This window comes from Crocuta crocuta, unplaced genomic scaffold, assembly GCF_008692635.1.
Source record: "Crocuta crocuta isolate KB4526 unplaced genomic scaffold, BGI_CrCroc_1.0 scaffold168, whole genome shotgun sequence".
Taxonomy (NCBI): domain Eukaryota; kingdom Metazoa; phylum Chordata; class Mammalia; order Carnivora; family Hyaenidae; genus Crocuta; species Crocuta crocuta.
Window position 1 is genome coordinate 2367945 of NW_027532591.1, and position 23906 is coordinate 2391850.

At 37.3% G+C, this 23906-nt stretch overlaps 1 protein-coding gene and 1 pseudogene across 9 annotated transcripts in view; both read right to left on the minus strand.

Moving 5' to 3' along the window:
• The window catches only part of AGBL4 (AGBL carboxypeptidase 4), a 1406556-nt gene that overhangs the window by 1229435 nt on the left and 153215 nt on the right, over positions 1-23906 (minus strand). The gene's annotated exons all lie outside the window — the stretch shown is intronic.
• On the minus strand, positions 313-430 carry LOC144244506 (U2 spliceosomal RNA; annotated as a pseudogene).

A 23906-nucleotide genomic window follows, 5' to 3' on the forward strand; every position in this document is an offset into this window, starting at 1 on the left:
CTTAGATTTCTTAGTTGACTTATTAGTTGTTTAGCACCATGTTGTTTACTATCCATGTTATTTGTGTTTTCTTCCAGTTTCTTTCTTGTAACTGTTTTCTAGTTTCATACTATTGTGCTCAGAAAAGATGCTTGTTATGATTTCGATCTTTGTAAATTGATTAAGACTTGTTTCATGGCCTAATATATCTTAAACAGTGTTTCATGTGCTGTCAAAAGGAATACGTATTATACTGTTTTTTAGATGGAGTGTTCTATATATATCTGTTAAGTCCATCTGGTCTAATGTATCATTCAAAGCCACTACTCCCTTATACATTTTCTTTCTTGGATGATCTATCCATTGATGTCAGGGTGGCGTTATAGTCCCCTACCATTAAACTGATAAGAAGAGATACTACACTTGATCTTAGCCAAAAGGCAGAAGCAATGGTGACAGAGAGTAGATACAAGTATGGTGAGCATAGCATAATGTATAAACTTATAAAATCACCATGTCATGCACCTGAAACTAATGTAACACTATGTGTCAATTACACTCAATAAAATACATAAAAATTTATCTTTAAAAGACCTCTATTTTTACTATATTACTATATATTTTTCCCTTTAGGTTGGTTAATATTAACTTTGTGTATTTAGGAGCATCTATGTTGGGTGAATAGATATTCACATATGTTATACCTTTTCATCGAATTAATCCTTTTATCATTATATAATGTATTTGTCTCTTGCTTTGATTAAAAGAGTCTTTGTTTTAAAGTCTATTTTGTCTGATGTAACTATTAATAGTCTGGCTTTTGTTCCTCCCTGATCCATTTCCATGAAATATCTTTTTACATCTATTCACTTTCAGTCTTTGAGTCTGTAGGTCTGAAATGAGACTGCTGGAAGCAGCACGTACATGAGTTGTATTTCTTTAATCATCCTATGTCTTTTGATAGGGGCATTTAGTCCATTTACATTTAAAGAAATTATTAATGTTTACATACATACTGCCATAAAAAACTGCTGTTTTTTATTAGTTTTGTTTTTAAGCTTTTTATTTATTATTATTATTTTTAGTTACTTAACACACAGTGAAATATTGGTTTCAAAAGTAGAACTCAGCAATTCCTCATATACACACAACACCCAATGCTCATCACAAGTGTCTTTATTAATACCCATCACCCATCTAGTCCATCTCCCATTTACCTCCCTCCATCAATCCTCAGTTTGTTCTCTATAGTTAAAAGTATCTTGTGGTTTCTTTACTTTTCTTCAATATGTTCATCTATTCTTTTTCTTAAATTCTCAAATTCCACATCTGAGTGAAATTATACGGTATTTATCTTTCTCTGATTAACTGATTTCATTTAGCATAAATACATTCTAGCTCTATACACGAAATCTTGCAAATGGCAAGATTTCATTCTTTTTGATGGCTGAGAAATGTTGAATTGTGTGTGGGTGTGGGTATGTGGGTGTGTATACACATACCCCATCTTCTTTATTCATTCATTAGTCAATGGACATTTGGGCTCTCTCCATAATTTGGCTATTGCTGATAATACTACTATAAACATCAGGGCACATGTATGCCTTCGAATCTGTATTGTAGTATCCTTTGATTAAATGCCTAATAATGCAGTTTCTGAATCATAGGGTATTTTTATTTTTAGGATTTTGGAGAAATTCCAAACTGTTCTCCAAAGTTGCTGCATCATTTTGCATTCCCATCCACAGTGCAAAAGGGGTCCCTTTCTCCACATCCTCGCTAATACCTATTATTTCTTCTGCTGTTAATTTTAGCCATTCTGACAGGTGTAAAGTGGTATCTCATTGTGGTTTGGATTTGTATTTACCTGATTATGAATGATATTGAGCATCATTTCATATGTCTGTTAGCAATCTGAATTTCTTGTTTGGAAAAGTTTCTATTCCTGTCTTCTGTCCATTTCTTAACTGGATTATTTGTTTTTGGGGTGTTAAGATTGGTAAATTCTTAACAGATTTTGGATACCAAACTTTTATCAGATATGTCCCTGCAAATACATTCCATTTGGCCACCTTTTAGTTTTGTTGATTGTTTCCTTCACTGTGCGGAAGGCTTTTATCTTGATAAAGTCCCAATAGTCATGTTTCCATTTGTTTCTCTTACTTTCAGCAATATGTCTAGTAATAAGTTGCGCTGGCAGAGATCAAAGAGGTTGCTGCCTGTGTTCTCTAGGATTTGAAGGTTTCCTATCTCACATCTAGTTCTCTGATCCATTTTGATTTATTTTTGTGTATGCTGTAAGAAAGTGGTATACTTTCATTCTTCTGCATTTTGCTGTCCAGTATTCCCAAAATCCTTAGTTGAAGAAACTGTCTCTTTTCTACTGGATATGGTTTCTTGCTTTGTCAAAGATGAGTTTACCATATAACTGTGGATCTGTTTCTGGGTCTTTAATCCTGTTCTGTTGATCTATGTGTCTGTTTTTGGCTAGGGCCATACTGCCTTTATGACTACAGCTTTATAATAGATCTCAAAAACCAAAACTGTGATTCCTCCACTTTTACTTTTCTTTTCCCAGGACTGCTTTAACTATTCAAAGCCTTTTGTGGTTCCAAAAAAAAATTTACAATTGTTTGTTCTAGCTCTGCAAAAAATGCTGGTGGTACTTATATATATAATTTATTGTCAAATTGGCCAACATGCAGTGTGTACAGTGTGCTCTTGGTTTTGGGGGCAGATTCCCATGGTTCATCCCTTTCATACAACACCCAGTGCTCATCTCAACAAGTGCCTTCCTCAATGCCCATCACCCATTTTCCCCTCTCCCTCACTCCCCCCCCAGCATCAACCCTCAGTTTATTCTCTGTATTTAAGAGTCTCTTATCATTTGCATCCCTCCCACTCTGTTTGTAATTATTTTTTTCCTCTTCTCTTCCTTCATGGTCTTCTGTTAAGTTTCTCAAGTTCCACATGTAAGTGAAAACATATGGTATCTGTCTTTCTCTGACTGGAGAAATGTACCCTGGAGGGTACATTTAGCATAGTACCCTCCAGGTTCATTTACATTGCTGCAAAAGGCATGATTTATTCTTTCTCATTGCCAAGTAGTATTCCATTGTATATATAAACCACTTCTTCTTCGTCCATTCATCAGTTGATGGATATTTAGGCTCTTTCCATAATTTGGCTATTGTTGAAACAGCTGCTAAAAACATTGGAGTACATGTGCCCCTATACATCAGGACCCCTATATCCTTCGGACAAATTCCTAGTAGTGAATAAATTCTGAGTAGTGCTCCTAGTAGGGTAATTCTATATTTAATTTTTTGAGGAACATCCATACTGTTTTCCAAAGTGGCTGTACCAGTTTGCATTCCCACCAACATTGCAAGAGGGTTCCTGTTTCTCCACATTTTAGCATCTGTTGTTTCCTGAGTTGTTAATTTTAGCCACTCTTTCTGGTGGAAGGTGTTATATCATTGTGGGTTTGATTTTTATGTCCCTATGATGAGTGACATTGAGCATCTTTTCATGTGTCTGTTTGCCATCAGGATATCTTCTTTGGAAAAGTGTCTATTCATGTCTTCTGCCCATTTCTTCACTGGATTATCTGTTTTTCATGTGTTGAGTTTGGTAACTTCTTTATACATTTTGGATACTATCCCTTTATGCTATATGTCATTTGCAAATATCTTTTCCAATTCCATCAGTTGCCTTTTAGTCTTGTTGATTGTTTCTTTTGCTGTTCAGAAGCTTTTTATCTTGATGAAGTCACAATAGTTCATTTTTGCTTTTTAATTCCCTTGCCTCTAGAGATGTGTCAAGTAAGAAATTTTTTGCAGCTGAGGTCAAAGAAATTGTCTGTCGCCTGCTGTCTCCTCTAGGGTTTTGACAGTTTCCTATCTCACATCCAGGTCTTTTATCCATTTTGAATTTATTTTTGTGTATGGTGTGTGAAAGTGGTATAGTTTCATTTTTCTGCATGGTACTGTCTAGTTCTCCAAGCATGATGTACTAAAAAGCCTGGGTTTTGCCCCCCATTGGACACTCTTTCCTGCTTTGTCGAATATTACTTAGACATATATTTGTGGGTCCGTTTCTTGATTCTCTATTCTACTCCATTGATCTTTGTGTCTGTTTTCGTGCCAAGACCATACTGTCCTGATAATTACAAATTTGTAGTAGAGGCTAAAGTCTAGGATTGTGATGTCTCCCACTTTGGTTTTCTTCTTCAATGTTACTTTGACTATTCGGAGTCTTTTGTGGTTCCATACAAATTTTAGGATAGTTTATTCTAGCTTTGAGAAGAATGCTGGTGCAATTTTAATTGGGATTGCACTGAATGTGTAGATTGCTATGGGTAGTACTGACATTTAAACAATATTTTTTTCTTCCAATCAATATGCATGGAATATTTTTCCATTTCTTTGTGTGTTCTTCAATTCCCTTCATAAGCTTTCCGTAGTTTTCAGCATACTGATCATTTACAACTTCGATTAGGTTTATTAATAGGTATTTTATGGTTCTTGATGCAATTGTGAATGAGATCAGTTTCTTGATTTCTTTTTCTGTTGCTTCATTATTGGTGTATAGAAATGCAACCAATTTCTGAACATTGATTTTGTACCCTGTGACATTAATGAACCCATGGATCAGTTCTAGCAGACTTTTGGTGGAGTCTGTTGGGTTTTCCATGTAGAGTATCCTGTCGTCTGTGAAAAGTGAAAGTTTGGCTTCTTCTTTGACAATTTTGATGCCTTTTATTTCATTTTGCTGTCTGCTGATGCTAGGACTTCCAACACTATATCAAACAACAGTGGTGAGAATGGACATCCCTGTCGTGTTCCTGATCTCAGCTGGAAAGCTCTGTTTTGATGATGATATCTGCTGTGGGCTCTTCATAAATGGCTTTTATGGTGTTTAGATATGTTCCTTCTATCCAGACATTCTTGAGGGTTTTTATTAAGAACCGATGCTGTATTTTGTTAAATGCTTTTTCTGCATCTATTGACAGCATCATATGGTTCTTATCTTTCTTTTATCAATGTGGTATATGACACTGATTGATTAGTAAATACTGAATCAAACCTGCAACCCAGAATGAATCCCACTTGATCATGGTGAATAATTCCTCTAATATGCTGTTGAATTCGATTTGCTAGTATCTTGTTGAGAATTTTTGCACACATGTTCATTAGGAATATTGGTCTATAATTCTTTTTTGTGAGATCTGTGTCTGGTTTGGGAATCAAGCTAATTCTGGCCTAACAAAACAAGTCCAGAACTTTTCCTTCTGTTTCTATTTCTTGGAACATCTTGGGAAGGATAGGTATTAACTCTGCTTTAAATGTCTGGTAAAATTCTCTGGAAAGTCATCTTATTTGTTGAGAGATTTTTGATAACTCTCTCAATTCTTTCACTAGTTATGGGTCTGTTCAAATTTTCTATTTCTTCCCATTTGAGTTTTGGTTTCATAATCAAAGTAATGCTGGCTTTGCAGAATGAGTTTTGAAGACTTCTTTCCATTTCTTTTTTTTTTTTTAATAGTTTGAGGAGAATAGATACTAACTCTTCTTTAAATGTCTGGTAGAATTCCCCTGGGAAGCCATCCAGCCCTGGACTCTTGTATGTTGGGTGATTTTTGATTATGGATTCAATTTCTTTGCTGGTTATATGTCTGTTCAAATTTTCTATTTCTTCCTGTTTAAGTTTTGGCAGTTTGTGTAAGTTTCTAGAATTTTTCCATTTCTTCCAGATTGCCCAGTTTGTTGCCATATAATTTTTCATAGTATTCTCCTATAATCGATTGTATTTCTGTGGTGTTGGTTGTGATCTCTCTTCTTTGATTCCTGATTGTTTCCATTGGGGTCCTTTCTCTTTTCTTTTTGATAAATCTGCCAAGGGATTATCAATTTTGTTTATTCTTTCAAAGGACAAAGACTTACTTCTGTTGATCTGTTTTACTGGCTTTTTGTTTCCATGTCATTTTTTTTCTGCTCTAATTCTTATGCTTTCCCTTTTGCTGCTGGCTTTGGGCTTTATTTGCTGTCCCTTTGCTAGTTCCTTTAGGTGTAAGGTTAGATTGTGTATTTGAGACCTTTCCTGCTTCTTCAGATAGGCCTTAATTGCAATATACTTCCCTCTTAGGACTTCCTTCACTGCATTCCAAAAGGTTTGTACTGTTCTGTTTTCATTTTCATTTGCTTCCATGTATTTTTTTATTTCCTCTTTAATTTCCTGGTTAACTCATGTATTCTCTACTAGGATGTTCTTTAACCTCCATGTATTTGAGAAGTTTTCAAATTTTTTCTTGTGGTTGACTTCAAGTTTCACAGTGATGTAATCTGATATTATGCATGGTGTCATCTCAATCTTTTTATACTTGTTCAGGGTTGATTTTTGATCCAGTATGTAGTCTGGTCTAGAAAATGATTATGGGGGTGCCTGGGTGGCTCAGTCGTTTAAGCGTCCAACTTCGGCTCAGGTCATGATTTCATGGTTCATGGGTTCAAGCCCCTTGTCAGGCTCTGTGCTGACAGCTAGCTCAGAGCCTGAAGCCTGCTTCTGATTCTGTGTCTCCCTCTCTCTCTGACCCTCCCCTGTCCACGCTGCCTCTCTCTCTCTCTCTCTGTCTCTTTCTCTCTCTCAGAAATAAATAAAACATTTTTAAACATTTAGAAAATCACTATGTTTACTCAAAAAGAACATATATTCTTCTGCTTTAAGATGAAATGTTCTGAATATATCTGTTAAGTCCAACCGACCCAATGTGTTATTCAAAGTCATTGTTGCCCTATTGGTTTTGTACTTAGATGATCTGCCCATTGCTGTAAGTGAGGTACTAAAGTCCCTTACTATTATTGTGTTGTTATCAATGAAATTCTTAATGTTTGTTTTAATTGATTTATATATTCGGGTGTTCCAAAGTTGGGAGCCTAAATATTTATAATTGTTAGATCTACTTGATATATAGACCCCTTAATTGTTATATAATGCCCTTTTCCATCTCTTGTTACAGTCGTTGTTTTAAATCTAGTTTGTCTGATAAAAGAATGGCTATTCCTGCTTTCTTCTGGCATCCATTAACATGATGGTTCTCCATCCTCTCACTTTCAATCTCCAGGTGTCTTTAGATCTAAAATGAATCGTAAGGAGCATATAGATGGATATTGGTTTTTTATCCATTCTGATACCCTATGTCATTTGAAGGAATATTTAGTCCATTTACATTCAGAGTGATTGCTGCAAGATATGAGTTTGGTGTTTATGGTGATGATCTCCAGTCCTTTCTAGTCTTTGTTGCTCCTGGTCTTCCTTTTTTCTTTCCCCTCAACTAAAAGAGTATCCCTTACTTGCAAGGCTCCTTTAGGAGGCATGAACTCCTTTAGATTTTCTTTGTCCAGAAATTTTTTTTTTATTTTTTTAATGTTTTTATTTATTTTTGAGAGAGAGGGTGTGACCAGGGAAGGGTCAGAGAGAGGGGTAGTTATAGAATCTGAAGCAGGCTCCAGGCTCTGAGCTAGCTGTCAGCATATAGCACAATGCGGGGCTCAAACCCACGAACCATGAGATCATGACCTGAGCCAAAGTCGGACACTTAACTGACTGAGCTACCTAGGTGCCCCCACAATCATTTTCTAGACCAGACTAGAAAAAGTGACAGACTTTTCTGATAAAGAATTATTGGCTGCATATTTTCCCATTCAGCATATTGAATATATCCTGCAACTCATTTCTGGCCAGCCCAGTTTCTGTGAAGCAATCTGCTGTAAATCTGATCTGCTTCCCTGGTGGGTTATGGACTTTTTTCCCTTGCTGCTTTCAGGATTCTTTCCTTGTCTGTGTATTTTGTGAATTTGATAATGGTATGTCTTGGTGATAATCAGCTTTTGTTGAATTTAATAGGAGTTCTCTGTGTTTCGTGGATTTTGGTGTCCTCGCCCTTCCCAAAATTAGGGAAGTTTACAACTATAATTCATCCACACAAACCTTCTGGCCCCTTTTCTCTCTTTTTATCTTCCAGGATTCTTAAGATACAAATGTTACATTTTAAAAAGTCACTGAGTTCCCTAATTATGTCTTCATGATCCATGATTTTTGTTTCCCTCTTCTTTTAAGCTTCATTATTTTCCATAATTTTATTTTCTATATCACTAATTTGCTAGTCTGCCTCATTCATATTTACTGTCATGGCTTGCATTCAGATATGCATCTCAGTTACAGAATTTTTTAATTTCAGCCTTACTCAAATTTAGTACTTTCATCTCTGCAGAAAGGGATTCTGTGGCATCTTCTACGCTTTTTTTAAACCCAGAGAGTATACTTATAATCATCATTTTTAAATTCTAGTTCAGACATTGTACTTCTATCTGTATTGATTATATCCCTGGCTATGAGTTCTACTTCCTGCTCTTTCTTTTGGGAAGAATTTCTCCAATTCATATTTTGTCCCTAGAAGAAAAGAAGAAAGAAAACACAAAAAAAAAAACAAAACACACACACACACAAAACCGACAAACAAAAACAAAATTTAAAAAACTATTAAAAACTTAGATCCTGGGTATGATTTGGTCTGCTTGTTACAACAATCTTCCAAAAGGCAATTGGTCACTTTTTTCCTTATAGACTTGCAGCTTTTGTTCTCTCAGGCCTCCAATTTATTTATTTTGTGTTCAGATGACTTGGTAACAATGCAGCTGTGTTTAGGGGACAAGACAAGCATAAAGACTCCCTACTCCACCAATTTTAACTCCAAATCTGTTTTCTGATTATTTTTGTAGTTCTTCATTGTTCCTTTCTTCTTCTCTTGCTCTCTTCCTTTGTAGTTTGATGGCTTTCTTTAGTATTATGTTTGAGTCCCTTTACCTATGTTTGAGTCCCTTTATCAGGTATCTACTATAGGTTTTTATTTGTGGTTACCATGGGGTTCATATATATCATCCTATGTGTATAGCAGTTTATATTAAGTTGATGGTCACTTAAGTTTGAACACATTTTAAAAGCACTAAATTTTTACTCATAAAGTGTCCACACTTTATGTATGTGATATCATATATCACATCTTTTTCTTTTATGTGTCCTTTGACTACTTGTGGTAGATACAATAGATTTTATTACTTTTGTGTTTTAACCCCCATATGGCTTTTTATGTGATTAATCTACTACCATCATGTTTCATTTTACCAGTGATATTTTTTCCTCAATAATTTTCTTACTTCTAGTTATGGTCTTTTCTTTCCACTTAAAGAATTCCTTTAACATTTTGTGTGAGGCTGGTTTAGTGGTGATGAGCTCCTTGAACCTTAGTGTGGGAAACGTTTTATCTCTCCTCCAATTTTGAATGGTGATGTTGGAGGGTACTGTATTCTTGGTTCTAAAAATTTTTTTTCCTTTTAGCACTTTGAACATATCACATCACTCCCTTCTGGCCTTAAAAGTTTCTGCTAAAAAATCAGCAGATACCTTATGAGGTTTCCTTGGTATGTAACTATTTCCTTTTCTGTTGCTGCTTTTAAAATTCTTTCTTTATCTTTAGGTTTTGCCATTTTAATTATTATGTGTCTTGCAGTCTTGAGTTCATCTTATTTGGGGTTCTCTGGGTGTCCTAGTCTTGGATGTCTGTTTCCTTACCCAGATTAGAAAAGTTTTCAGGGGACACCTGGGTGGCTCAGTCAGTTAAGTGTCCAACTTTGGCTCAGGTCATGAACTCACAGTTCATGAGTTCAAGTCTTACATTGGGTTCTGCGCTGACAGCCCAGAGCCTAGAGCCTGCTTCATGTTCTATGTCTCTCTCTCTCTTTTTCTGTCCCTCCACCATTCTTGCTCGCTCTCTCTCTCTCTCTGTCTCTCTCTCTCTCCCTCCCTCCCTCCCTCTAAAATAAAATTTTAAGGACATTCTTAAAAAGTTTTCAGCTATTATTTCTTCAAATAAATTTTCTGCCTCCTTCTCTCTCTTCTCCATCTGGGATCCCTATAATGTAAATGTTACTATGCTTGATAATGTTGCAGAGGTCCATTAACCTATTCTCCTTTTCTACTATGTTTTCTTTCTGATACTGAGCTTCACTGTTTTCCATTATCCTATCTTCCAGATCACTAACCTGTTCTTCTGCATCTTCCAATCCACTGTAATTTTCCTTTAGTGTATTTTTCATCTCTTTACTGTATTCTTGAGCTCTGACTGTTTTTTTTTTTTCCCTATACTTTGATTGAAGTTCTGAGTTTATCCACTCTTCTCTCAAGTCTGGTGATAGCCTTAATGACCATTACTTTGAACTTTTTATTAGGCATTTTGCTTATGTCTACTTTGTTGAGCTCTTTTTCTGTGCTTCTGTCTTGTCTTTCATTTGGGTCATATTCATTTGTCTCCCCATTTTGTCTAATTCTTTATGTTTATGTCTATGTATTAGATAGGTCAGATATATTTCCTGGTTTTGAAAGTCACCTATGTAAAAAGAGGTGCTACGGTGCCCTGTGGCACAATGTCCTCTGGTCACCAGAACCAGTCTCCACAGGGGTATCCCCTGTGTGCACTGAATCTTCTCCCATGTTGTAGCTGAGCCACAATTACTGTGGCTCTCTGGTAAGTCAGGCCAACAGTTAGATTGACTTTTCTGCAATTAGCCACTATTACAACTGTGGGCACAGTGAAGGGAGGGGCTTGCTCCCTGCATAGCCAGCTAAGAGACTCAGCTGCCAGAATGGTCAGCAAACGATTAAATGGGGTTATTTCCCCCACTCCCCAAAACAGGAGTGACTTTGGAGAGGCACCAGTCTCAGCCCAGTTGCCTTCCAGGTGTGGCAGTGCTGGAGTCACTTTGGAAGGGCACCTGCAAAGGCAAGACCAGAAGGCTAGATGGGTAGGTTCACAGGAGAACACTGGTGTGAGGCACACGGTGCTGTTAAGTTACATGGAGTGTGTTAGAACTAGCTCTCACGAGCTGTCAGGCTATCTAAGTTGGCAGAGTACAAGAAAAGTAGTGGCCACCAGCACTCTTGTTCCCCAAAAAGTCCCTTGCAGACCACTGTCTTTCTAGCAAATGTCCTAAAATTAGTTAATAAATCTCCACATATATCCCAAGCACTTTTCAAACTGCTGCTTCTCTGCTGTGTCTCAGTTCAAGTCATTTAGCAGTCTTTAAGAACAGTCTTGGCTTCCTATAGTCCTCTAACCCTACTAGAGTTAAGTCCAATTGATAATTTTTTAATGTTTATTTATTTTTGAGAGACATAGACACAGACAAAGTGCCAGTGGGGGAGGGCAGAGAGAGAGGGAGACACAGAATCTGAAGCAGGCTCCAGGCTCTGAGTGGTCAGTACAGAGCCCGATCTGGGACTCGAACCCACAAACTGTGCAAAGTCTGACGCTCAACTGACTGAGCCACCCAGGTGCCACTAGACCAAAAGACTTTTAAACTCCTGGGGTTAAGCCCCACTAATTTTTCAGTTATATATTATGGGAACTCCTCTTTCCAGTGCAGGCTGCCCAGGGCCAGGGATGCCCAGTGTGGAGTATAATCCCCTTTTTCCTACATGTTTGTCATATCCCTCCTGTTTGTGGTTAGCTGCACCAGGAGTTTGGTGCCCAACCACATCTCTCTCTCTCCAAGCCTTTTCAACATGACTTCTCTATACACTTAGCTGTGGAAGATCTGTTCTACAAATCTCGGGTCATTTTCAGCATTAGTTGCAACACATGTAGTTGTTGCCTCAGTGTATCCATGGAACAGGATCCCCCTACTCTGCCATCTACCCTGCACTTTATCAAGTCAAGGACAGCCTTAAGTTCTATATTTAAAGGCTTGCACTTCATTTCATAGATAATGAGCATCCTTTGAAGATTCTTCTCTATAGTTTTTCTTATTCTTATCTATTCTTAACAAACTAATGATTTTGATTGATTATGATTCCATGCTACTCAGATTTTTTTATTCAAATGTGACCTCACTTATTTGCTATTCTAACAAGTGACCACTCTGATGTATCACCCAATCTCTTTTAGTTTCCCCATGAGGCTCAGACAGAATATAGTAGACACTCAATACACTGTTTTCAAAACAGTGAATCAATGAAGGATTATAAATGACTCTACCTTCTTCATTGATAAAGAATTGTCATTTTCATTTGTTTTTCTAAATAATCAATAGGTCCTCCTATGACTTTTTTTAAACTTAGATGAATATTCTGCATAACAGGCTAACAAATCATGGGTCTTATTTCTATTTAATGAAAACAGGAAAAGAAGTCAGAATAGGGAAGTGTGGAGGAGAAGGAATAGGAGGAGGAGAGGAGAGTTATTAATGTTGATGTTTATGGAGTGTCTACCAATTGTAAGGCATTTGATACATTACCTTAAGTGATCTTCACGGCCATTCTATGAGATAGTTATTATTGTACACATTCCAAAAAAAATTTAGTGTTTATTTTTGAGAGAGAGAGAGGTAGGGACAGAGCTTGAGAGGTGAGGGGAAAAGAGAAGGAGACAGAATCTGAAGCAGTCTCCAGGCTCTGAGCTGTCAGCACAGTGCCAGATCCAGGGCTCAAACACTTAAACGGTGAGATCATGATCTGAATCAAAGCTGGACACTTAACCAACTGAACAACCCATCTCCCAGATGCCCCTACACATTTTAAAATGAAAAAAACTAAATTTCAAGAATGCTAAGTATGATAGTTAATTTTATGTACCAGCTTTGCTGGGCCATGGTGCTCATGTATGTGATCAAACATTATTCTGGATGTTTCTGTGAGGGTGTTTTATGATGATATTAACATTTAAATCAGTACATTTTGTGGAAAGCAGACTGCCGTTCATTATGTGAGTGTGCCTCTTCCAATCAGAGGAAAGCCTGAAAAGAAAAAACGACTGACCTACTCCAAGCAAAAGGAAATTCTGCCAAGAGACACCCTTCCAACTTGAACTTCAATATCAATTCTTCTCTAGGTTTTCCATCTGCCAACCTTCAAATTTAAGCCAAAGTACAGGTTTTTCCCTGGGTCTCCAGCCTGCCAGTTCACCCTGCAGACTTCGGAATTGCCAAACTCCATAATTTCGTGAGCAAAATTTCTTAAAATAAGGCCCTTAATTAGATAGATAGATAGATAGATAGATAGATAGATAGATAGACAGACAGACAGATAGACAGATAGACAGGAACTTTACGTTTCTCTGGAGGACCCTTAGTACAACACTAAGTAATTCAAACAAGTTCACCCAGGTAGTAAATAGTAAAACCAGAACTCACAACCAGATCTATTTCCAAAGCTAAGACTAGCTACGTGATTTTTCACAAAATACGTTTAAGCATTAAACATATTAAAAACAAAACCTACCTTTATATAAAATTTTAAAACTATTTTGATAACTCTGAAGATTTATAATTTAAAAAGCCATTTCTTTCTTGTGATGGTGCAATCTTCAGAAATAATTTTGAAAACTGATAAAAGATGAAGTCTTTTGTAATTCACATTTAGCATACAGGAAGCTTTTTTAAAAACACACAATACATATTGGGAAGGAATTAAACAATACATACCAATATAAGCATTGCTTCTAAATGTTCCAATGAAATCTGGCCTATGAGATATTTCTTCCAAAACATTTGTTTCAAACAAGTATATTCTGCTATATTTAAAGGACAATTCAAATACAAATGTTTTGTGGCTGATGTGCAAATTATGAATAGATGATTAACTAAATACGAAGAAAAGTCACCAAGTCAGCTTAATATGTCCACCCTCAGCTCTTTTAGGATATCCTATAAAAGTGTGAGTTAATGATAAAGTAAACAACCATATTAGATTTCTATTACCTGAACTATACTAACTCTACCCTTGTAAAGACAAAGACAGAAGTAGGAGAACAGAAGACAACAGAAAACTGTCTCATTCATCCAAATGACAATAAAGATTTTTAGTTGAGCAGAAACTTATCAAACATTTTACACCTGCCCTTTTATTTTTAAGAAATTGTCATTTATTCATTCATTTATGAATTTTTTAAGTGCCTATTAAAGGCTAGCCATTATAAGACAAGGAAAGAAATCATTGTTCTTACCCTCAGGGAGCTTATGCTTGTAGACAACAATAAAAACCTGGGGCACCTGGGTGGCTCAGTCAGTTAAGCATCTGACTCTTGATATCAGCTCAGTCATGATCTTACGGATTGTAGCATCAGGCACCACATGGAGCTCTGCACTGACAGCAAGGAGCCTGCTTGGGATTCTCTCTCTTACTCCCCTACATACTCATGTGTTCTTGCTCTCACACTCTATCTCTCTCTCTCTCTCTCTCTCTCTCTCAGAATGAAAAAAAATAAAGTTTAAAAACAACAAAAATCTATGTCCCATAAAAGAAGTATCAATAAAATTCTAACTGAAAGTTAGAAGAAGGAAATGTCATATATAGCTGGAGGATCATAAAAAAAACTGCATGGAAAAAAATAACTTGAAAGGCAGGCCTTGAGGATGATCTATTTTCAATAAAAATGTGAAATAAAGAAGTTCCAAGGAGAATATCATTATCAAAGCAGAAATAATAACAATTTAATATTGAGTAACAGGATAAAAATAAAATGTATACATGAGAATGATCACATATGTAGGACATATATTCTCAACAGGGGTAGTATCTATGAAATCAGATACATTTTAGGTAATAAAATGATTTGAAGCCCTTTGAAAGGCTACAATACATAAACTGATATACAGTGTATCTGTAGAATTACAATTTAGTGGAGGCAGGGATTAGAAAAACAAACTGTCAGGGCACCATGATGGCTCAGTCAGTTAAGCATCTGACTTCAGTTCAGGTCATGGTCTCACATGGGGTCTAACCCCACACTGGGCTATGTGCTGACAGCTCAGAGCCCAGAGCCTGTTTCATACTCTATGTCTCCCTCTCTCTCTGCCCTTCCCATGCTTCTAGTCTGTCTGTTTCTCTCTCTCTCTCTCTTTCAAAAATAACATTATTTTTTTTTTAAAAAAAGAAAGAAAACAAATGTCTAAAAGGGCTCCTTGCCAAACTGATAATGAAAAATAGTTAAAGAAATTCTAAGTAGAAAAAAAGAATTTAATGAGTGATTGAATAGGATGACAAAGAAAAGCCAAAAATTATTCTGGATGACCAAGCAATTATTGGAATTCTTGAAATTAAAAAGAAAGGTCAAAGAAATTCTTCTGTTTTGAAGTTAGAACATGGTAAGCTTGGTTTGGGGAATGACCAGCTTAGAATATCAGTAAAACATCTAGCTAGAGGCACAATCCAATAGATTAAAATATGGAATTTGTGCTTTGAGAAGACTTCAAGACTGTTGATACTTTCCAAGGCACTGCTATTCCAAATTTGGTTTGCTGAACTATAAACTGCTTAGTGTGTAGATTGCCTATAAAACAAGTACAGTATGATTCTTTTATAGACATTTGACAACTAAACTCATGACTGATGTGCTAATCTAGTTGAATGGAAAATAAACCAGTTTGGATATTGACAAATTTATGAAGTGAACTGCATGTGGAATGAGCTTCATATATGGACAGTATGACCATATATAGAACCATGACACTGGAAATTCAAAATACAAAAAAAACAAAAACTGTCCTAACCACACATAGTTTTGAGAAGCACTACATTATGTGCCCATAATCATATAAAGATTATTACTTAATAAAAGTATATTTCACAGCTTCTAGGAGGGCAGGGAAACTTATAAAGTGGCTAACAAAGAGTAAGTACTCAAGAAATTACTGCTCTAATTTTAATGCAAATTTTTAACATATATATATATGAATTTTATTGGAAGAGAATATATCATTTTTACCACATTCTTGGAAATGTCTATGACTTAGGAAAGATTAATAACCACAGATGAAAAAATTACTACTATTTTCTCTGTACCCCCAGTCACTACCACATAATTCATTCATCCTTTTGATACACAGTAATTGAATGCCTACTATATGTCAAGCTCTTTTAATAGAACAAATAGACAAGGTAACTGTTCTTATCGTTAGTGAAGCAAACAAATAAGTAAGTACACAAGCAGGGAATGGAACAAGATGATATGACAGAGTATCTGGGTGGCTTATTTAGACTGGCTAGTCAAACAAAGTCTCTAAGGAAGCTCTATGTAGGCTAAGATCTGAATGCCAAGATGCAAAAATGGTGGTGGATGGGGAGAACGATCAATCTAAGGAGGAAAGAAATATCTGGACAAAACAACCTGAAGCAGAAACAAATCAGGCCTCTTCTATGAACGAGGCAGAAAGTCACTATTGTGAAAGCATTATTAAGAAGAATGAGAATAGCATAACATGGTCAGAAAAGTAGTGATGGGCCAGATGATGTACCACTTTACAGTCAGGATAAGGAGTCTGGATTTTAATCTAATTGTGATGGGAAGACAACGGAATGTTTTGGTTTTTTTTCTTAATAATTTCTTGTCAAGTTTGTTTCCGTATAACACCCAATGCTCATCCCCACAAGTGTCCTCCTCCATGCCCATCACCCACCTTCTCCTCCCCCCACCACCATCAGCCCTCAGTTTGTTCTCAGCATTCAAGAGTTTCTCATGGTTTGCCTCCCTCCCTCTCCCCAACAATTTTTCCCCTTCTTGTCCACCATGGTCCTCCGTTAAATTCCTCCTAATCCACCTATATGTGCAAACATATGGTATTTGTCCTCCCCTGCCTGACTTATTTCATTCAGCATAACACTCTCAAGTTCCATCCATGTTGCTACACGTGGCCAGATTTCATTCTTTCTCATTGTCATGTAGTATTTCATTGTATAGATGAAGCACATCTTCATCCATTCATCAGTTGATGGACACTTAGGCTCTTTCCATGTTTTGGCTATTGTTGAGAGTGCTGTTGTGAACATTGGGATACATGTGCCCCAATGCATCAGCACTCCTGTATCCCTTGGGTAAATTCCTAGCAGTGCTATTGCTGGGTAATAGGGGAATTCTAGTGTTAATTTTTTGAGGAAACTTCACACTGTTTTCCAGAGGGGCTGCACCAGTTTATATTCCCACCAACAGTGTAGGAGGGTGCCCATTTCTCCACCTCCTCGCCAGCATCTAGTGTCTCCTGATTTGATCATTTTAGCCACTCTGACCGGCATGGGGTGGTATCTCAGTGTGCTTTCGATTTCTATTTCCCTGATGATGAGGGATGCTAAACATCGTTTAATGTGTCTGTTGGCCGTCTGGATATCCTCTTTGGAGAAGTGTCTGTTCATGTCTTCTGCCCATTTCTTCACTGGATTATTTGTTTTTCAGGCGTGGAGTTTGGGGAGTTCCTTATAGATTTTGGATACTAGCCCTTTATCTGATATGTCATTTACAACTATCCTTTCCCATTCTGTCGGATGCGTATTAGTTTTATGGATTGTTTCCTTTACCGTGCAGAAGCTTTTAATCTTGATGAGGTCCCAATTGTTCATTTTTGCTCTTGATTCCCTTGTCTTTGGGGATGTGTCAGGTAAGAAACTGCTGAGGTTAAGGTCAAGGAGGTTGTTTCCTGCTTTCTCCTCTAGGATTTTGATGGTTTCCTGTCTCACATTCAGGTCTTTATCCATTTTGAGTTTATTTTTGTATATGGTGTGAGAAAATGATCTAGTTTCATTCTTCTGCATGTTGCTGTCCAGTTCTCCCAGCACCGTCTGTTAAAGAGGCTGTCTTTTTTCCACTGGATACTCTTTCCTGCTTTGTCAAAGATTAGTTGGCCGTACATTTGTGGGTCCAATTCTGAGTTCTTTACTCTATTCCATCAGTCTATGTGTCTGCTTTTGTGCCAATACCATACAGTCTTGATGATGATAGCTTTATAGTAGAGGCTAAAGTCTGGGATGGTGATGCGTCCCGTTTTGGTTTTCTTCTTCAATATTACATTGGCTATTCAGGGCCTTTTGTGGTTCCATACAAATTTTAGGATAGTTTGTTCCAGTTTTCAGAAGAATGCTGGTTCGAACTTGATTTGGATTGCATTGAATGTGTAGATTGCTTTGGGTAGTAATAACATTTTAACAATATTTATTTTTCTGACCCATGAGCATGGAATATTTTTCCATTTCTTTATGTCTTCTTCAATTTCCTTCATAAGTTTTGTCAAATGCTTTTTCTGCATCTATCAACATCATATGGTTTTTATCTTTTATTTTATTAATGTGATGTATAACACTGATTGATTTGTGAATATTGAACCAGCCCTGTAACCCAGGAACAAATCCCACCTGATCATGGTGGATAATTCTTTTATGTACTGTTGGATTCAATTTACAAGTATCTTGTTGAGGATTTTTGCATCCGTATTCATCAAGGATATTGGCCTGTAGTTCTCTTTTTTTGCTGGGTCTCTGTCAGGCTTGGGAATCAAAGTGATGCTGGCTTCACAGANGTCAAATGCTTTTTCTGCATCTATCAACATCATATGGTTTTTATCTTTTATTTTATTAATGTGATGTATAACACTGATTGATTTGTGAATATTGAACCAGCCCTGTAACCCAGGAACAAATCCCACCTGATCATGGTGGATAATTCTTTTATGTACTGTTGGATTCAATTTACAAGTATCTTGTTGAGGATTTTTGCATCCGTATTCATCAAGGATATTGGCCTGTAGTTCTCTTTTTTTGCTGGGTCTCTGTCAGGCTTGGGAATCAAAGTGATGCTGGCTTCACAGAATGAGTCCGGAAGTTATCCTTCAAATTCTATTTTTTGGAATAGCTTAAGAAGAATGGGTATTAATTCTGTTTTAAATGTCTGGTAGAATTCCCCAGGGAAGCCATCTGGCCCAGGGCTCTTATTTGCTGGGAGATTTTTGATAACTGATTTGATTTTCCTCACTATTTATGGGTCTGTTCAGATTTTCTATCTCTTCCCTGTGAATTTTGGTAGTGTGTGTGTGTTTAGGAATTTCTCCATTTCTTCTATGTTGTCCAGTTTGTTGGCATATAATTTTTCACAGTATTCCCGGATAATTGCTTCTATTTCTGAGGGGTTGGTTGTAATAAGTCATTTTTCATTCATGATTTTGTCTATTTGAGTGCCTTCTCTTTTCTTTTTGAGAAGCCTGGCTAGAGGTTTGTCAATTTTCTTTATTTCTTCAAAAAACCAACTCTTGGTTTCACTGATCTGTTCAACTGGGTTTTTTATTTTTGGATTCTATATTACTTCTGCCCTGATTTTTATTATTTCTCTTCCCCTACTAGGTTTGGGTGCTCCTGTTGCTCTCTCACTAGTTCCTTTAGGTGTGCTGTTAGATTTTGTACTTGCGCTTTTTCTAATTTCTTGAAATAGGCCTGGAGTGCAATGTACTTTCCTCTTAGGACTGCCTTTGCCACATCCTATAGTTTGGATTTTTGTAATTTTCATTTGTTTCCATATATTTTTAATGTCTTCTCTAATTGCCTGATTGGCCCATTTGTTCTTTAGTGGGTGTTCTTTAACCTCCATGTTCCTGGAGGTTTTCCAGACTTCTTCCTGTGATTGATTTCAAGTTTCATAGCATTGTGANCGCTGCTTTCAGAATTCCCTCTTTGTCCTTTTATTTTGCCAGTTTCACTATGACATGTTGTGTAGAAGATCGATTCAAGTTACGTCTGAGGGGAGGTCTCTGTGCCTCTTGGATTTCAATGTCTGTTTTTTCCCCAGATTGGGGAAGTTCTCTGCTATATAATTTGTTCCAGGACTCCTTCAGCGCCTTTCCCTCTCTATTCCTCTTCTGGAATTCCTATGATACAGATATTGTTCCGTTTGATTGTATCTCTCAGCACTCAAACTCTCCTTTCGTGTTCCTGGATCAGCTTATCTTTTTTCTCAGCTTCCTCTTTTTCTATAACTGTGTCTTCTAATTCACCTATTCTCTTCTCTGACTCTTCAATCCGTGCATTGGACGCCTCTGTTTTATTATGTATCTCATTTATAGCATTTTGTAATTCATCACAACTATTTTTAAGCTCCACAGTCTTTGTAGCAATAGTTTCTTTGATGTCTTCCATGCCTTTTACAAGCCCAGTGATTAATTTTATGGCTACTGTTCTAAATTCTTGTTCAGTTATGTTGCTTATATCTGTTTTTGAGCAGTTCCTTAGCTGTCATTTCTTCCTGGAATTTCTTTGGAGGAGAGTTCTTTCATTTTGTCATTTTGGTTATCTTTTTGTCCTTGTTAGTTTTAAAAGCTTGTTATACACTCTGCACCTGTGAGGGCTGCTGTACTAAAGAAGGCTCTTTGACTGTCCAGGGCCTGTCCATTCAGGAAGTGTTCTTTGAATGGTGTCTTTTGGTCTCTCTTGTTGAGACCTTGGTTATTTTATTTCCCTATTCGTAGTGGTATTTGGGACTCTCCACCATGTATACTTTGGCTTGTTTCTTGAGGTAGCCCTGGGAATGAAAACAGACAGACAAACACACATGGAATAAAGGAATACAAACACACAGACAATCCAACAAACATACAAACCAAAAGGGAAAAAGAAAAAGAAAAAAAGGGACATAAAAAAAGAGGAAGAGGGAAGACAAATAATAAAAATAAAAATAAATACAAAATAAAAGAGAAGAAAAGAAAATAAAAAATAAAAAACCTAAAAAACAGAGGACAGTCTAAAAGCATAAAACCAGAACTTCCAGCTATAAATAAAGAGCCAGGTGTATGCAGTGCTGATGAAAGAGCATATACAAAGAGAGAAATGACAGGGTGGGGAGGAAGTGAAATTGGAAATGTAATGACCAGACAGAGAGACTAAGAGGCTTAATTCAGAGAGAGAAAGAGGAGAATATGGTTATAGGTAAGGAAAAAGAAATGAAGATAATGCTACTCAGAGAAATTAAATATTCTGATTATTCTAGAAAGATAGAGAAAGGTAGTGGTGGAGGTGTAGAATATACATCTAGGGAATGGATTAAATGTGACTCAGCAAGCCAGTGACCAGAATTAATCAGGGCAGTGCATCCTTGTTACTCTTGCATTGGGCTCTCTAGAGGATTTATTGTGGTTTGGTATAGGCGGGTCTTAGCCTCCACTGCATCCCGTGGGCTGCTTCGAGGTCCCATCTTGGTTATTGTGGGGTGAAAAATGGCAGCGCCCCAGTCCCTTCTCAAACCAAGCTTTGCAACTCAGTCTTTTCGGTCTTATCTCCCTGTGCCGCAGGCATAGCCAAGGTGGGCCGTGCTCTATATGCCAAGCCTGGCCTCGTTTCCAGATCTTAGTCCGCGTGCCCCATTGATATCACCCGAAATATAAACTTGCAGGTGAGTCCCTCTGAACAGTTTCAAGCCTCTTGCCTCCCCACTGGGGATCAAGCAGAGCCAGAAGCACAGCAGCGCAGCTTCCAGTGCTAATGCTTCCCCTCCAGGTCAAGCTGGCGAGCAAGGAGCTGTTTCTCCCAGTGTTGCCTGGGACCAGTGCATCCTGCCTAGGGTCAGTTGGACAGCAGGAAACTGGGTCCCTCTGTGTCCTGAGCCTAGGTTTATCTCTTCTCCAGCGACAGGGACAGTGTCTTGAGCAGTTTCAGCCACTCTTTCTTTTTTCCCCTGGACTCACGGCGGTTCCCTGCAAAGGGGACTCCCTTCCCTCCCTCCGTGTATCCGGTCCCGGCCCATGTTTATCTTCCCCAGTATGCATTCTCACTATAAGGTTTTCTCACCAGACTCTGTCTCCTTTTCCTCTCAAACTCCTGGATTCTGCAAGGGTTCCTATGGCTTCAGGTCTTCTCCATTTGAAAGATGGGGGTAAGTGAAATGTACGGAGCTCCCTACTTCTCCGCCATGGTGTCTCCCTCTCAACAATAGAATGTTTTAAATAGAACAGGAATACGCTTGGATTTGAGTTTTAAAAGGATCACTCTAGATGCTGTGCTGAGAATGAATAATGGGGGTGGCGAGCACGTATGGAAGGAAACAAGAAGAACAGTAGTTCTGACAGATGCTGATGGTTTGAATGAAGGAAGCAGATAGAAATTAATGGCTTCAGGATATTTAATGAGCATAATAATAATTCTCAATGGATGGATGAATGATGAATTATTAGATAGGATACTCAAGACTTATAAAGATTAAAAATAGGTTATCTGAACCTTGGAGAATGCCTTAAGGATCACGTGTGGATGAAAACAAGACTGGTAAGTCAGAAAGGGGGCTGGTGAATGAGGACGAAAGAGTCAACACTGCCAAGGAAAAAGAATGTCAAAGAGTAAGGGTGATCATTAGAAATATCATATGCTACAGAGGAATCAAGAGCTAAGACAAGACCACTGAATTACATGACTAAAGTCTCTGGCCTTTCAGAGAAGTATCTTGCTGGAGCAGTGAGGATACAAACCAGACTGAAAGGATAAAGATGTAATAGCTATATAGAGACACTTCTATTTTTACTGGAAGTCCTTCTAAAATCATATTGTACATAATTTAATATTACCTTTATGATAAAGAACAGATCTATAAAAGTTACATACTTAAATATTCTTGTTTATTTTACATTTTCTGCCACCTCCCTTCTGTTACCTTGTCAACTTTGAGTTCACACCAAAGATTATTCCTATCTCCTCAAGTTCTACCCTACCTACAAACTGCCAGAGCTGAAAACCCATATAATCAATAATAGTTAGAACTGTGTCTAAACAAGAAGAAATAAATGCTTAGTGTCTCCTCTGAGAAGTAAGGTGCATGAACTTTAGTGCATGTATTTTACAACTTTTTTGACTATTCAGTTTTCCCACCATCCCACGCAAGTTCTCAGCAACAGTCTCAAAAAAAAAAAAAAAAAAGGTTGCTGGATATGTGGATATGTGTCTATTTTCTATACATCAGTACAGTCATGCTAAATTCTTCAACTTTGCATTCTATAATTTGAGATCAATCGTTGTGAAAAAACAACAAATGCATGTATTAACTAATTTCATCTGGTGAATTTCTACTCATTCTCACACTAATTCTTTCAACAAATATATTTTTTTAAGTTTTTGGTTTTTTTGAGAGAGAGAGAGAGCAAGTGAGCACATGCACAAACCTGGGAGGGGTAGAGAGAGAGGGAGAGAGAGAATCCCAAGAAGACTCCATGCTGACAAGGCCAATGTGGGACTTGATCCCATGAATGGTGATATCATGGCCTGAGCTAAAATCAAGAGTCAGATGCTCAACAGACTGAGCCACCCAGGTAACTCTCTACAAATAGTTACTGAGCACCCATCATGTGCCAGGCATTCTTCTAGGCATCAGGGTATGAAAGAAAAATTCTACCTCCAAAGTTTATATTTTAATGGAGGATATAACAAATAAAATATAAAGAATAAAATTTATATTATATTAGACAGTGGTAAGTACTAAGAAGAAAAAATAAAATAGATAGGGGATTAGGAAATCTCGGGAAATAGAGTTGAAATTTTACACAGGATCACAGAGACATTTGGGGGGTAAAAACCTAAAATGAAGGAAAAAGCCATGCTTTTTGATAAAACATTCCAGGCAGAGTATTAAAGTGTAATTCCTATATTACCTCTTCTAAAATGTCTTCCTCAATGGTCTCCCACCCTCTCCCACCCCATCCCACCCCATCTATACACACAAAATGAATCACTTCCCTTTCTACGCTTTCAGTACGGACCACTGACTATCTGCTGGGCTTCTGGTAATTCCATTCCATACAACAACCCTAAAAGATACTGTCATGCCTGTTTTAAGGATGTACTTAGGCTCTGCTCAACGTACAACAATCCAGCAAAATTGGGATCACAAAGAAGGGGCTATGTGGCAAAACCATGAAGGTAATATAGCCACTACTGGACATGCTGCACAAAATACAATGAGGGAGAAATAACCAGGCTTCTCCTTTTTCCCTGCCCTTCAATCTCCTGCTAGAATTTCCTATACGCTGAACCTAGTCAGAATTCAGATGATAAGGGAGTGCAGGAAGTGCAAATTTCAAGAGGTT